Source organism: Zonotrichia albicollis, chromosome Z, assembly GCF_047830755.1.
Source record: "Zonotrichia albicollis isolate bZonAlb1 chromosome Z, bZonAlb1.hap1, whole genome shotgun sequence".
In the NCBI taxonomy this organism is placed as follows: domain Eukaryota; kingdom Metazoa; phylum Chordata; class Aves; order Passeriformes; family Passerellidae; genus Zonotrichia; species Zonotrichia albicollis.
The window spans coordinates 61,396,863-61,409,384 of record NC_133860.1 but is presented as its reverse complement, the minus strand read 5'-3'; the positions used below and the strand labels follow the sequence as shown (position 1 = coordinate 61,409,384).

At 38.1% G+C, this 12,522-nt stretch overlaps 1 protein-coding gene across 1 annotated transcript in view; it reads right to left on the bottom strand.

Annotated features, from left to right (window-relative positions):
* Positions 1-331: 331 nt before the first annotated feature.
* The window catches only part of LOC113459170 (uncharacterized), a 54,250-nt gene continuing 42,059 nt past the window's right edge, over positions 332-12,522 (bottom strand). Inside the window, exon 4 of the mRNA XM_074533612.1 lies at positions 332-4,608. The gene's annotated coding sequence lies outside the window, so the exon portion shown is untranslated. The remainder of the gene's footprint in view (positions 4,609-12,522) is intronic.

The following is a 12,522-nucleotide window of genomic DNA, read 5'->3' as shown; positions in this document are numbered from 1 at the left end:
TAAAGATCTTAAATATAAATGCAGCTGCTTGTTACCTGGTTCCTACTGCTAGTATCTCACAACTTACTTGAGAAAAATTCCCCTTTTGTTGTGAAAGGAACTGTAAATTGCAGTATAATTAATATATATAAAAACCAGGTGAAATTTACTATCTTCAGAAATAGTTCTTTGTCAAGGAAAAATTACTTTGTAAATAACTAGGCAAACCCTGAACTGGTAGTCATAACAAACAAATGGAAATAAAAATATGTTTCTAATAGCAATGTCTTCTCTGCACAATTAAAGCAAGAAGAAAAAACATTGTAAACAACTTTTTAATCTGCCAAAATGAGGTCAGAGCAATTATCTTCTTTTATTACAGAAGACACCACAAACAACCAAAGCAGCGGTACAAATTTGCTCTTTGTATTTGCTTTGCATGTTAGGGATGCCATCAAAACCAAACAACAAAAAAATCAAGCAATAACCAGCAGAACAAAAAACACCAAACAGCCTTTTAGATTTTGATATTTAAATGAAGAAGGAAATAATTTTAAACAGTTTGGCTTAAACATATATTTAAAAACATTCATTACTGACTCTATATTTGACTAAAATAGATACTGTACATATACATCTTGTACACCTACATACATTTTAGATATTGTACATATTAGAACAAAAGTACTTAATTAGCTTCAAAATTATATTTAATAGAAGGTTTAATGCCTGAAGATAAAACCAGAAAAAAATACTTTGAAGGAACAGAAATATAAAATTTTATGCACCTTTCCAGGTAGGTAAGGCAGCAGTTAACCCTGTCAATATTAGATAGGTTGGGGAGTTCAAGAAAGTATGTCCTGCCTTCAAGTAACTTCAGTGCTCCTGTTGCACTGAGCTCCTCAGCAGGAGCTCAATACAGAAACAACACCAGGCACTTGGGCCAGAGACGCATGGGCCCAGTTCAATTTATTAATGCACTCTCTGCTGCAGCTGCACCACTGAACAAACAGGTGGGGATGAGAAAGAGATGCCAGCCACAGCAAGAAGAAGAGAAGAAAACAAACAAGAAGTGGTAGATACCCATGACCAGCTATAAAACACTGTTTATTTTCTCAAGTTAAAAACCACTGCAAAACAGGGCTGCTTTTACTTATACTCATTTTACCTACAAAAGAGGTCTGAATGAGAAGTACCGAGGAAGTATTCAGTGTGGGAGTTATTGATTTGCTAAATAGGGTGCTACTTCAAAGGACTGGTCTTACAAACGTATTCTCTGAAAGTGTAGTTACTGAGTACCCAAGAAATTTACATATTTCTTTTTAGTTTCAGTTATTCAAACTGAAATAACAGATAAACAGGGAATAAGAACACTGAGCTTCGGGCATTGGTGCTGGACAGTAGCCAGGCAGAAAGGGACTTGGGGGTGCTGACTGACACCAGGTGAACATGAGCCAGGAATGTGCCCAGCTGTCCAAGAAGGCCAGTGGCATCCTGGCCTGTATCAGCAATAGCGTGGCCAGCAGGAGCAGGGCAGGGATTGTCCCCCTGTACTCAGCACTGGTGAGACTGCACCTCAAGTTCTGTGTCCAGTTCTGGGCCCCCCAATTCAGGAAGGGTGTTGAGATGCTGGAGCATGTCCAGAGAAGGACAAGGCTGGTGAAGGGCTTAGAACACAAGTCCTATGAGGAGTGTCTGAGGGAGCTGGGAGTGTTTAACCTGGAGAAGAGGTGGCTCAGGGGTGACCTTTATCAGTCTCCTGAACTGCCTGAGAAGAGGGCATAGCTGGGTGAGGTTGATCTCTTCTTCCAGATAATCAGTGACAGGACAAGAGGCCACAGCCTCCCCACTAGCCTTCTGTGCCAGGGGAAGTTTAGGCTGCACTTCAGGAATTTCTTCACAGGAAGAGTGACTGGAGATTGGAATGGGCTGCTCAGGGAGGTGATGGAATCACTGTCCCTGGAGATGTTTAAGAAAAGAGTGGATGCAGCACTCAGGGCCATGATCTGGTTGACACAGTGGTGCTAGCTCATAGTATGGACTGGATGATCTCAAAGGTCTTTTACAACCCAGTTGTTTTTGTGATGCTGTGGATCATACCCTTTTAAAAACACTTTTCAAACACTTTTAAACTTAAGAATTTACACACGAATTGTGGTCTATTTATGTTGTCAAATGCAAAAAATAAAATCCAGCAGTGCTTTATGCAAGATAAAAATCACAGTAAAACGTTTATAGATAACTTCTGTCTGAAAAATAGCTATTATTTTTTCTTATTTGCTTTTATTCACACTTTTCAAGACTTGCGGGTACAAATGAAGTTGATTTGGACATGGTAGGGAAGCACTGCTGGCCAATGTTTTCTGAATTTGATAGAATTGTATATTTCTGCACCGGTGTATTTTCAAATAACTGATTTCAGCTGTATGAAAATAGGCACACTTATGGTAAAAAAAGAAAAAAAGCCTGGGTTTTTTCTTGGTGTATAGAATTGATCTAAAAGAATTATTGAAATGGTTCATTATGAATATAGCGTCCTAGTAATCCAGAGAAAATGTTTATGTTAAAATCACATGGGAATAGGACTATGGATATCTAACATAAAGCAGTAGATAAAAAAATACACAGGAGAAAGCTCAAATGCAGCTCAAGTGTACCCAAAAAAGGCACAGTGGAGTCTCAGAGAAATGAGTGATTCTATATCCTAACAGACCAGCTAACTAAACAATTTAATACTTTCACCTCTTTTCTTACGTATCCTTATGGATGCGCATGAGAAATCATATCACAGAACTTATATCTAAATAAATGCATTTTGAAGTAAAATGAAATAATTTGTGAGAGTGAGTCTTCTCATCAAATGTTAGAACTGTAACGTATTAAAGGAAAGAAAAATTTCATTAATTTCCTTACAAGCAACTTGGGATGGGTCAAAATTTCCATTTCTACCACCTCTCCTAGTCATGTAAGGTAATACAGTTTTCCCTGCAACTTTGAGTGAACTCCTGTCTCTTTTCCCAAGCAGAGTTGTGAAACTGCCAAAGGCATAGCTACCAGCTCCAAAATAAGAGGTCCAGATTTTATCCTCTAATCTGTATTTACAGATGCAGTGCCTGCAACACACTGTTGTGACCTGTCCAACAGGGGTATGTGGAAAAGGGAAAAACACTTTTGGGGCTCAGGTGAATTACTGGGTTATTCTGCAAACTCTTTTCCGCTCCTGTAAATCCTACAATACTTGAAATTGTCTATCTCTGAAGAAATACTGCTTTTTGCTGCATCACTATTAAGTACCCAGGTGTAGGCACCAAGGCCCAATCTGGATTGCTAAATAAGAGAGACCAGGGCCCACATCCTGGCTCCAAAGCCAAGTAGCAAAGTCTGGGTTGACTACACAAATCTCAGCTTTTCCTGTCTGCAGGTAAATAGCCTGAAATGGGACAGTCACACTAGAGTCTTCCCATTTAGAATAGTTTCTGAAGTTTGCTATGCTCCAAATTACATTTTGAAAAGCACAAGCTGGTCTCAGACAAAAGAGAGCCAGGAAATATCCTAATGAAAAGGCAGTTCAAGCAGGCAAGCAATGGGGAAAACTCACACTCTGTGTTAGTACTCACACCCTTCTTTTTGCCCTTGGGATCCTCAAAAGATTGTGAGGTCCTGGTACAGGACTCACTCAAGGCTGGACCTTGTGGAAAGGGCAGGATCTGAGTTTGTAATGTGTTGATTAAGAGTTGTTTGGACCTTAATCTGAATGATGACCCTGTTAGAAAGAAAAGCAATTTGTGCCTAATGAAATGCAGATATATAATGAAAGAGTGTAAAATATTTTCCAGTGGTAAAGCAGATTTGAATAAACTTTTAAACCTTATATGTCAATTCTAGAAGGAGTTATCTAGTCACCAGTTTGTGTTAGGAATATTTTCCTGGGTAAATCTGATAAAATAGGCCTCAGTTCTATTTCTTTAGCAGGTCTGTAACTTCAAATTTGTAGAAAATTTCATTAACATTAATGGGACTATTTGCATTCTCAAAGTTATGAAGATACTACCCAGTATCTTCAGTATATATGTCTCTCTGTTCTCAGCAGCTTTTGACATTATCAGTTGTACTTTGGTAGCAGGTGCTGTACTATTTTAAACAGAGCTGGAAAATTAAACCTACTCAGGATGCTCCCTTTCCCCTCTCCTCCTTTCAATAAAGGACTAAGAGAAATTATAAATTGGAATCACAGTTTAATGAAAATCACAATAATCACAGCAATTGTAATAACAAAGAGTGTACAAAAGAGAGAGGGTGTTTTATCCACCAAAGGGTATTCACCACTGTAAAAACAAGTTTTTGTGGCATAACATTTGCATCCACTCCCCTTCACACCCCTTCAATGCAAGAAAGCGATGAGAGCTACATCAAACAAACCCCCTGGAAGCTAGATCATCCGTCTTGCCCACGTGCTGTCCTCAGATGAATCCACTCCATTGGTTCAACTTTGCACAGCTGCCTCCAGCACTGGCACCACTCCACTTGGCTCTGCTGGGGCTTGGACTCCACACAGCTTGCTCCTGTGCCACCACCACTCTCTCTTCTTTTTCTCAAGTGGCATGTCGCAGAATCCACAGAATCACTAGGCTGGAAAAGACCTTAAAGATAGTCGAGTCTAACCCACGCCCTAACGTGCCCTAACAACAGAACAATGGCACTGAGTGCCACATCCAGTGGTTTTTTAAACGCAACCAGGGATGGTGACTCCACCATCTCCCTAGGCAGACCATTTATAATCGTTTCTGTACAAAACTTCCTCCTAATAGCCAACCTATATTTCCCTTGGTGCAGCTTGAGACTCTGTCCTCTGGTTCTGTCAGCTGCTGCCTGGAGAAAGAGACCAACCCCCACCTGACCACAGCCACCTTTCAGGGAGTTGTAGAGAGTTATAAGGTCACCCCAAGTCTCCTTTTCTCCAGGCTAAACAGCCCCAGCTCCCTCAGCCATTCCTCACAGGGTTTGTGTTCCAAGCCCCTCACCAGCCTCGTTGCCTCCTCTGGACATGCTCAAGTGTCTCAAGGTCCTTCCCAAACTGAGGGCCCAGAGCTGGACACAGCACTCGAGGTGAGGCCTCACCAGTGCCAGTACAGGGGCAGAATGACCTCCCTGCTCCTGCTGGCCACACTATTCCTGACACAGGCCAGGACCCATTGGCCTTCTTGGCCACCAAGACTCACTGTTGCTGTCTTTCAACACGAATCCACAAAGGCTGTGGTTCAGAGGAGAAGGAAAAGGAACTGCCAGTCATGGAGGGGGGCTAGGCCTGCACAGGGTGACCCAGTGCCTTTTCCTGCAGAGAGCCAGGCAAAAATGGCCAACTTTGCCTGGGTTTTTTTCCATGGAAATCTTTCTTCCCCAGCAGTGACATGTGTGATACTGAATAGGCAGCACTAAAAGCTCCACTCCCCTGTCTCTGTACCCAGGACAGGTCCATATTTGCATTACAGGTTCTTGACAGTGTATGTCTGGATAGTCAATCTCATAAAAAGAAAAAGAATATTCTTTCATCCAGGCTTGTTAATTTGTATTCCATATTCAAGATACATGATCCTTCTTTTTGATCAGGAACATGGGATGTGATCTGAAAGTCATGAGCAAAACTCACAAAATATTAGATCAGATAAGCAGTGAGTGCTGTAAAGATATTTTTGTGAAAAAGGAAGGCATCTGTAAATATTTCTAGAAGAGAAAAAAACCACAACATGCAACAAAGAATTTGTATGGGACAACATTCTGAGCAGGTCCAATAAAATTAACCTTGCTTTAACAAGAGACATGCTATTGCCATGAACTGTTTCATCAGCATATATAAAGAAAAAGCATTTAGTATTACTGCAGTTGTTTAAGTATAAATTGTGGAAAGCAAAGACACTCTTTTTCACCCCAAAATTATCAGTTTATACAACACTGAATGGATTTTTACTCTTCTCATTTTGCACACTCATTTGAAATCTTCCTTCAAATATTATGTAGTGTAGGTATTTCTTTTCCTCATCTTGAGGACTGCTTAATAGTTTGTGACATTAAAAATATCTCTAGGCACATTTTTAGCTTGGTTTCCTGAGGAAACAAGGCTTAGGCAGTCATGCTGTCTGTGTGTCTGTCTTTCTCTCACTGGTGCCCTGGAGTGCCTTGGACAGTTTAAAAAAAATTTACAGACATGGAGTTTTCAAAATATTAAGCTCTTTCAACCAGCCTGTACAAAATATTGCCCTGAGGCCTCATTCAGGCTCCAGAGCTGTTTGTTTGATCCATCAGAGCTGAGTTGTTCTGTTTAGGCTCACCCAGCAGCCGAGAAATAGCAACTAGCCAGGCAGTAAGCTCACAGAGAGCTGCTGGTCAGTTGGCACAGCTGCATTTTCAAAAGCCACAGCGCATGATAGTTGTTGATGATTTTTGGTCAAGAAAACATCGATAGGGACCTGACAGGTTGTGGGCAGACTCATGCAGGAATATGGACATAGCTGCAGAGAAGTGTAAAGGACTGGGGTTTTAACCACTCTGTAAAATAAATACTAAGAAAGAAGCCCAAAACCTCAAAGAAACACAATAAAAAGACCTCTAGAATTTTATTTGTCAAAAAACTACAGAAATGATGAAACAACACACAGGGTTCAAGACTTGCCATCATCCAAATATGTGCTTAACACATCTGTTAATAAGCACTCAGTGTCTGAAACTACAGAAACAGAGATGCCCATCCAGAATGCATGTGAACATGTGCATGTAGATGTATCTATACATACTTGCATACAAATGCACTAATCCTTACACCTTCATGAGCTGATGGACATAGTCCATATAAAAACCTTTAAATTCTGTGCCCTTGGTATTTCCAGCACAGTTTGGCCTCAGAACATTTAGCTGCTACACTACTAGATGGTGGAGCACAGTATTTGGCCAGTAAGATTAGGGTCAACTCTACAAATTTTAATCAAGTTCACTGGTTCAGCTTTTCTAAATAAAAATTCTGAATAAACTATGTCACTAGCAGGGCTCATATTACACAATTACAATATGAGCTGCAATTAAGCTTCACAAGGGCAATGGTATCACAGAAACTTTCTAGTAGTTCTAGAAATCAGCTTTGTTTCAGAAAAAAGTCAGAAACTATTTCACAAATTTATTTTATTGCCAAAAATCTCTCTTAAACATTTGCCTTTGCTCTTTACCATGAATTGCTGTCTGTCTTTGGTTAGGAACAAAGAGATCGGAGCCAAATTATTAAGGCAACAATTTAATATTTTTGTATCTTTTAATGAAAAATGTGCATTAAAAATTAATAAAATTGAAGGAAAATTGAAGGGAAAAACTCAAACCAAACATTTGAAGGGCATAACAGAGTGGACAGCAAATGTCCTGTAAGTAATGCCAGCAGGCAGGAAATAACATAGATTAAATTCAAAGCAGCCATTCGTGTCTTCAGTCTCTCCAAGAATGCTAAAATAAATCCAGCTGGCACCTCAGGTAGCTTCTCCAGCCACATCTGCCTGACGCATTTGGCTGTGTCTGATATTTCTTTTTTATTTTTCTTTTCTTGAGGAATAGTCTAACTGCTAGGAAAAGTATAATTCATTTATTTCAGGATTTCACGGAACAGATATTCACCACGTGGCAACTTCTCTCCCCATCAGGTTTTTCCTACTGTTGCAAGGCTGAGCAGGAAGAACAGAACAGCTATGACTGCCATGCTTCATATTTCTTAGCGAGGCATGGTTGTCTTTCCATCACATGTTTGTGGTTTTCCTTTTTCAGAAAGATGCCCAGTCATGAGCTTGAAGAAATGCTAACTTCTTGCTGCTGCACCTAGAAAGCCCTGATCAACAGGCAGCAACATATCAGCAAACAAACAGCTATTTAGCTTGATTACATAAAGCACTACTTAGCATTGTGCTAGTCCAAAATGTTTTTACAAGATTCATTTTACACTAAAAATTATTTGGCCAGATCTCACCTTTATTTAACTCTGTTGAATTTTGGCTTAAAATCAGGAAGGATTTGGATAACAGGCTAGGAAAGGATCATAGTCTCAAAATGTGAATCAAAATTTTCTAAACCCTCTAAATTGGAAGTGGAGTTTTGTTACAAACTATCTTTCTTTGCAACAACAGGACAACATGGGATTGTGGAATTTAAATGCTTTGTATGTTGGTTATATGACTTTTTGCTCATGAAAGTACAAACTATTTCTCTACATGAAATAAATGTCTTTTGTATATCTGCATGTATATCATGTATTCATCCTGGAAAATTGTATTCCAAGCTCAGATTTGAGTTAGAAGTGTTATGTGAAACCTCAAAATGACAATACTCTATTGCACAAAAAAAGAAGGAAAAAAACCCCATTAGAAATAAAAAAGTGCATTACTCAGTGTCTTTATGCCTGCACAGCATCAAGCAAACAACTAGCTCTCAGTAAACCATAAGAAATAACAAATAAGCACAAGAGAGTACAACTGAAATAATCCCAAAGAATTAAGGCCAAGTAATTACAACTTCTTAGATATGTTGACTATAAAGAAGTGTTTTCCTTGAGGGAACTTGAGGTTAACCATATGGCATACTGACCTAATCTTCAAAAGTACAGAATGGGAGGCTTTAGATGAAGCATGGCATTGCTATCTAATTCCATGACACAGAAGAACAATTTGTGTAGGTCTGTAGATAATTTGGTAGTTTTTACTAATAAAGTAGTTGTGTAAGTTAATATCATGGCCAACATTCTAGCATAATGTTTTAGAATATAAAGGGAGGAGTGATAGAGCCAGGAAATCAAGTTGCCTGTGTGGAACAGTGATTCAATGCTGTATGAATCACTTGTGTCTAGAGGCAGAACTGGTCCTATTTGTGTTTTGCATTGTGTCAATATTTCCATGGCAAATAATTGTTTTCAGGGCTTCTATCCATGGAAAATGGATTTTTAATTGAAACTGGTACACAAAACACCAGGGCAACAACACCAATGTTAATTACTGGAAGTTATAAGTGTTTCCCCATACAGAAGCCATTTGGGTAATTTCTAAATATTTTTCCAGACAAAATTGATTTTGAAATGAATATTTGAACCATACTTATTTTTTGTGAACTAGATAGGAAAAGATCTGTGAATTTGACTGTCTTTCATTTTTAACCCTTTATATTATTGTTCATTCTGTCCACTGCCTATTCTTCAAATCCTTACTACTTTGTACCACAGGCATTTTTTTTTCCAGATTTCTTTAGTTGCAGGTGTAAACCCAGTTGAACTCTGAGAGCCTGCCTCTATAGTCAAGTAATAGTAGACTTTTAACTGCAAGTGTGTTCCTTGTAATAGGACTTTTATTTATGCTTTATTTCCTAAGTATTTCATAACAGGTAAGATGGAACTTTGGGCTGTAAGTAAAAATGTTTTTAGTATGAAAGTATAAAAGGTTTTAATCAAAACCTCATGATCAGAGCAAAATCTTGCCAAGTAATGACAATACGTGAATAACTAGATTCCCCAAGTGTCATTGGTTCCTGTCTGGCATTTGACAAGAATATTTAAAATTTCAGGTGTGATAAACTCTGACCTCTTCAGCAAAATTACAGAAATGGAGGTGAAGGAAATTTAGTTTTTGTTCAGTTTGGGGGATTGATAAATGGCACACTTCTATGTAAGTCTGTTACCTGTGTATTAAATGTCAGTAATATATCTGTATTATTTGAAGATTTCCCATGAAAATTAATTTTTTCTCAACTAATTTTCTCCAGATTTTAGTGCTTTGGGCTTTATATGAATATATTTCACTACCTGACACCTATCTTGCAATGAGTGAGGCTGCCTGACATAATTTGATGAAGGGGGAGGAATTTAATAAGTGGTCACAAAGATTAATAGTAGTAGGGCATCATTATACAGTTTGTGAAGCTTATTTATCCTATAACAGTGTATCTTTGAAATATCTGAAATGTTCTGGTCTAACTCAATGTGGGGTTGCTTGGTTTTCTTTGGCAAACCAGCTAGGTCAAGTTTAAAAGTTTTTGCTAAGGGGAACTTTCACCTCAGAAGATATTAGAGAGGTTAGACACTTCTTGCTTTCTCAGATCTAAGGAATTTTCTTTTCATTCATGATTATATCTATTGATAAGCTAAATAAAATTACCATCTTGGAATTATGACAATGTCCAATGAAATTTATAACACAAATTATCATTAAAGAGGGTTTAGGATAGCAAACGTAAATGCTAATAAGTATTCAAAAAATCTCAAATCACAAACAGAATGCTGTTTAATAAATACAAAGAACAACACAAGATGATAATTGTGGTCATGATGATGATGATTATTAAAAACCTTCTTAGAAATTTCTTCCACTGAGGTCAATACTACAATACTCACTGCCTTAATATAAAGAGCTTTAACATCTCCCCCATTCCCTCCCTCTTTTTAAGTTTTGTTAAATTAAAAGGACAACTCAGAAGGACTACATAACTGTCATGACTGGACCTTTGACACCACCTGTTACCCATGCAGTAATTGTCTGTCACTTGTCTCATACGAATTTCTTCTCTTGCAAAGAGGTTAAGATAATATGGTAACACGGGTAACAAAGAGTTGTAAAAATCTGAAGTCCAGCTTTTCTTTTTAATAGGGTAAAGGGACCGTAATTTGAAGTTGCAGATTTTTCCAAACTACCTTTTCTCAATCAAATTATTGTATTTAATGTCAAGAAAAAAACATTTATTACTACTACAAGGTATTCAGGTCTAAAATTTAGGGAGAAGATTAAGAGTTCCTTTAAACTTTTTTTCCTGTATAAAGTAAACATGGTGAATTTCTACTGTGACTTTTTATGGAAGAAATCTTGTTTTTCTCACTTTATGCTTTCCTTTCCCTACTCTGGCCTAAATTTAAAAGTATGAGCTCAGGTTTTAACCTGAAAGTACTTAGGGAAGAAGATGGAAGAAGTCATCACCCTTTTACTTGGAGCGGAAGGTTGCTGACAACAGTGCACCAGCCTACACAAAATAGGAGTGAGAAACAAATGGGAAAAAATATCATAATCTTGTTTTCTTCTCCATATGACTCAGAAGAGCTGTTCCTTGTGTGGGTGATATGTACTTCATTTGAATGGATGTGACATTTCCATTTTGCCCTTGCAGCCTCGCAGTCCAGAGCTATGCATATGTTACAACTCTTCTGACTCCAAGCAAAAAAGAGGTGGTGGAGATAAAGAGGAACAGTTAAAGATCTTGGGTTTCCTGCTGTATACCCACATACTCACTCTGGAGACTATAAGAAAATACTTCACACCTCCTATTGTTCCAAAAGTGGAAAATTTTCTCTGAAGTGTATTCATTATCTCTGGCATGGATCATCATCATGCTCTGCAAGAGCTTAGCAAAAGTCTCACAAGAGGACACTCTCACTGGGAGCTCCCTCCAACACTTAATTGTCTCATTCGATTATTTCAATCTTGAAGCTGCCAAATGGAACTTTAGCTAATGCCTACAGAGAGTTTAGCAATAATACTTTGCCTACAGCACTCTGTGGCAAGGCAGGGCTGCATGAGCTGTCAGTATGCTTGCAATGTAGTAGGATTTCTTTGGAGTAACTATTTATTTTGGAAGATTACTGTCATTAACAGAAAATGCCCCAAAGGTATGCGTGTTTTCTTGCCATCCATAGGTGTCATATTCTGAAATTTGTCTGGAATGCATGTGTGTCACTTTAGTCAAAGTTAGAAGAGTTTTATACTATATTCATAAAAACATGACTTTTTAAAAGTGAAGATTACAAGACTATTATAGATGCCAAAGAGCAGCAGCTGTCTGCTCAGCTGGATATCAGGTATTCAATAACAGGAGTCCCTGTGACATGGCTTACTGTACATAAAAGTATATAGGTGAAAGATAATTCACAATGTCAGCCTAACAGGCTCTTAAATCAGCTGAGATATATGTGAGACTAAATACCTTCCACTTGTATGCTGCAAGGGGGGTCTGTTATCTAAATGAGCACCTATTAAAGAATTTAGTAATATCTCCACCTGAGAGATATCCAAAGCCTGTCTGAAAACAGCCTCGAAAAATTTTTCCAGCTACCTCTGTTTTGAGCAGGGGAGTTGGATCTCTGCAGGTCTCTTCCAGCCTCAACCACTCTGTGATCCTCCATAATAACATCTATATGATAATGTGCAAAATCCAGTTAAATTGGGTGACTTCCCTTTTTCAGCCATATTCCAGCTGTTAATTAATCTCATTTAGGATGCTTGCAAGGATAAGAAAATCAAAATTGGTTAAACACCAGCTTTTTTCCACTTTTTTTTAGTTCTGAGTCAAGAAGAAAACAAATTAGAAATTATTTTTCTCCCAAAGAAGTTAAAATGCCTTTTTTTTTACCATTTTAATGTAATTTATTTCCTGTCAGTAAATTGATAATGCCAGTATTTATAATTCAAATAGCTTCTCTATATTGCCATGCTTCTACATACAGAGCTCAGTAGCAGAATTAGATTATTTGTTTTTCATAATAGGCAA